The sequence below is a fragment of the Hypomesus nipponensis genome, chromosome 23 (assembly GCF_054491055.1).
Source record: "Hypomesus nipponensis isolate SF chromosome 23, ASM5449105v1, whole genome shotgun sequence".
NCBI lineage: Eukaryota > Metazoa > Chordata > Actinopteri > Osmeriformes > Osmeridae > Hypomesus > Hypomesus nipponensis.
The window spans coordinates 13,291,004-13,295,377 of NC_140383.1; the positions used below are offsets into that span (position 1 = coordinate 13,291,004).

The following is a 4,374-nucleotide window of genomic DNA, read 5'->3' on the forward strand; positions in this document are numbered from 1 at the left end:
TCCATCGTTCCCAAGAGGAGCAGAGGAGGCTTGTGGTGTTACACCGGAAAAAAAACACTTTAAACACTCAGTACTTTGGAACGCAAACAGATATTTCAACCAAACTTGGTGTGTTGCATGAGTGCAACAGGTTATTGTGACTTAATTGTTGCGCAAGTGCTATGGAGGCCATGTCCTGCTCTGGACTGCTTGGCCCCTCCATTGCTGCTTGCAGCTATATTTATTATTATTATTATTCTTAAGACTGGGTGTCTATGGCAGGCCCTAGAAGCGCTTGGTCGAAAGTTGTGAAATTTGGCACACTCATTAGGGACAGTCCCCCGGTCCAAGTCACAAAGTTTCATGTCCCATACTTTGGCACTCTAGCGCCACCAACGGGTCAAAGTTGGAGTTGTGTTTACACACGCAACTTTTGAACCGTATGTCCCATTTTCAAAAATGAGGTACCATTGGATTCCCTGGATCAAGCCGAGTGCAATGCACACCATGGCGTCAATTTCCGGTTATATAGATTTTCCGCTATTTCCGGTTTTATCAAAAACCTTTAAAAGCCTACTCCTCCTACAAATGTTTTCAAATATTCTTCACAATTACCAGATATGATCTTCAGACCAAGCCTCACAAAAGTTATCGAAGGATATTTGATTTTCAAAACCGTTTGTCCGGTACAGCCAATCAAATTCTGCAGATAAGCCGCTAAACAGGAAGTGAAGCGATATCTCAGCAGTTCTTTGAGGCAGTGACACCAAAGTTGGTACGCTTACTCTGAACTTTATTCTAAGGATGTCCTCCAAAAATGGTGTCATGTGACTAAAAGGGGGCGTGGCCGGAAGCATAAACGTGTTTTGGCTAATAACCGTTGAAGTGTTTACCTTAATAAAGTAATTTCTTTGTCTCTTGATTTCTTGTGAGATATCAAGCCTGGCCATTGATAACTTTTCATAATAACCGAATTGATGCGGCCGCCATTTTGGATTTCATGGAAAATATCAATATTCATCATATTTTTTACATGTTTTTTTTTTCTCAAATCCTCTCAATCCTCTTAAACTTCTTCAACTTTCAAATCCTTCTTCTTCCTCAATCTTTCAGCTACAGCCACCATTTAAACTTTAAAATGATGAGAAAACACTAAACTATTGTTTCTGTAATTCAGCCTTTTGATATCTTTTCAACTTTTTTTAATATCACTGATTATGTTTCATTAGTTTTTCAAACCGTTTCTGAGATTTACATGGGTGTCTATGTGAGAGTCTAGAGTGCTGACTGAAACGCTTAGAGTGGAGGGGAGCTTCGAAATCAGTTTCAAAAAGTATTTCTAGTTTGCCAGCATTGCCACAATTTTCACTCTTCATGCTTCATTTTTGGATCAATAGATAGCTAATTATGTGTTGGTCGTAGACAGTTGTCTGTGGAATCCAACAAACTTACACATTTTTTCAGAGCCCCACGAAAGCGAGACAAAGTCCAACTCTCGCCCCATAGAGCCCAATGCAAATCTAGTGACACATTTCTCAGACAAAGCACAAGGACGACGATTTCTAAACTGCCAGTAGAGTCGTATTTCTTTCCGCACAGACATATAAAGGACATCTCTGGTTTCGGCAGAGTCTTGGGTCTCGGAAAATATCCTCATTTTTTTTATCGGACTTATAGTTTTGCGTCTAGGTTCACTTGTTTGAGGTGTGGATGCTAGGTAAATGTATATTATTCTCTCTGCCAAGCTTGTTAGCAATCATAGCTGCACCATCACCGTGGCAACCAAACAAACACGTTAGAGACCAATGTAAAATCTAGGGACACATTTCTCAGAAAAAGCACAAGGAAGACGATTTCTAAACTGCCAGTAGAGTCGTATTTCTGACCACACAGACATATAAAGGACATCTCTGGTTTCGGCAGAGTCTTGGGTCTCGGAAAATATCCTCATTTTTTTGATTGGACTTATAGTTTTGCGTCTAGGTTAACTTGTTTGAGGTGTGGATGCTAGGTAAATGTATATTATTCTGTCTGCCCAGCTTGTTAGCAATCCTAGCTGCACCATCACCGTGGCAACAAAACAAACACGTTTTTGAAACTGCTGGTAGAGTCCTATTTCTGACCGCACAGACATATAAAGGATATCTATGGTATGGTGTAAGATCACCGCAAGAGTTGGATTTACTGCTTCATTTTGAAAACTGAGTCGATCATACGAGGTAAGACAAGTTTCTTTACATGTGTTATCAATATTGTCAACATTGTTCAAATTAAAAGTCAAATGTTTTAGTTACGAAGCATTTATTTGTAGAACTAGGACTGGAGTGACGTGAGCAAAAAGAAGAACGATTTAGCTAATTTTGGGAAACCTGGATAACAAACATTAGCTAGGACCACCATGTACACTTTAAGCTAAATATTTATAACTTTTTGGGCAATTTAGCCGATTGTGGAATATAGTAAAACCTTGATAGTTACGCGGAGGAGTAACTATGCTGCTAGTTAGTTTTTCGACTTCACCCAATCGGTGCTTGTTGACAGGCAAGCAGCAAATCTCTTCTTATATCAACTTTTTTGTGTGTGTGAAGTAAATAGTTACTAGCAATACTATGTCATATTTTAGCTAAAGATCAATAACTTTTTGGGCCAATGTTGTTGCTTCCGTACATTTGCCTGAGGTTGGGATAGGTAGGTTCAGAACTGCCTGGAAACTGGTGTGCTACTGCAGTTGGATAAGTTTAGCTTGTTGATTTTCTCATGTCATGAAACATCCTTCTATATTTTTGCAGATAGCTATACCCATCCATCATACAGACGTGATTTTAGGATGTTTGTATCTTACTATTCGCAAGGAAGGTGTGAAAGGGCTGTCCACAGTTCAACGTTATGGTTTATCGGATTTGGGAAGAACACACTGCAGGCTACTATTTTTTTTTTTCTGTTGTAGAGGTGAAGGAAGACTATCCCTGCAAGAGGAGGAGGCAGCTGACTGTTGATTACCACACAGGAGGAGGACCTACTGAACCAGGAACTGCTGGAGGAAGACCAGGACGAGGAGGAGATGGAAAAATGAGATTGAACCTGATACCCAGCCAGGAACATCATCTGGGTATGTATCAATGTATATTATTTGTTTCTGTTTCCCATAAGACTAATACTCATAATAATCGGATTATTATGCTAAAACCTGTAGTCCCTCCTTTGTCGTCACTTCACACAACCCATATTCCCTAGAATGGAAAAAATCCTGTAACACAGTGGTTCTCAAATCGGTCCTCAGGTACCACCTGTCCTGCATATGAGATGTTTTCCTGCTCCAACACACCTGATGAAATAAATGGGTCGTTATCTAGCTCTGTAGAAGCCTGGTAACAAACATGCATTTGAATCAGGTGTGTTGGAGCAGGGAAACATCTAAAACATGCAGAACAGGTGGTATTTGAGGACAGATTTGAGAACCACTGCCTGGCTATGCTATGGCTATGATCGTAAAAATAGGACTGAAAATAAAACAAATGTAGTTTCTTGCGCGCCGAAATGTAATGGCAAACGACTTTGCTTGCTTTGCAATAGGAACTGTTTTCCGTTTTGGCAGTCATCTGAGTGTGACCAGTATCGCGACAAGGCGTAGATGAAAAAGGATGTGTTTATTGGTGTTGTCTTCCCCCTGCCTCTTTATCTCCCTGTCTTCTCCCTCTCCTTTCTCAACAGGGATTGCAGTTGAGTTTATGCATTTATATATCTTCTGCTTTGCAGTTATTTATTAAAAAAAATATTTACAGTAGAAAGTTTGTTGTTTTGCTGAGATATCATTCCCCTCACAGTTTAATGTTCAAAACAAATAAAGTGTGTGTTTTATTGAACACATAAAATGCATATTTCAGTGGTGGTGTCCGTTATTTTCAGATGCAATTTATTGAATGCAAAGGTATTTGAGAAGTGGTGATGTGAAATGAATCTTGACATTCTAAATGCTTTAGCCTGTTTTCTCATTCATCACTAGAATGGTCATAACTTTTAAACAATACATTTATATCTGTCTGCTATTCTATATTAACCACACAATTATGTAAGTGTCATACACTCAGGCAGCGGCGAAGCCGCCAAACGAGACGCAAGAGCCTATCTCAGCAACCATTTGTGCGATTGTCACCAAACTTGGGTTCCATCGTTCCCACGAGGAGCAGAGGAGGCCTGTGGTGTTATACCAGAAAAAAACACTTTGAACACTCAGTACTTTGGAACGCAAACAGATATTTCAACCAAACTAGGTGTGTTGCATGAGTGCAACAGGTTATTGTGACTTAATTGTTGTGCAAGTGCTATGGAGGCCATGTCCTGCTCTGGACTGCTTGGCCCCTCCATTGCTGCTTGCAGCTATATTTATTATTAGGG

The 4,374-nt window shown here is 39.9% G+C and overlaps 1 long non-coding RNA gene across 1 annotated transcript; it reads left to right on the top strand.

Moving 5' to 3' along the window:
- The first annotated feature begins 855 nt into the window (after positions 1-855).
- Positions 856-3,855, top strand: LOC146234317 (uncharacterized). Its single transcript, XR_014741655.1, has 2 exons — positions 856-2,198; positions 2,927-3,855. It is a non-coding gene; the product is annotated as an uncharacterized LOC146234317 (long non-coding RNA).
- The last annotated feature ends 519 nt before the right edge of the window (positions 3,856-4,374 follow it).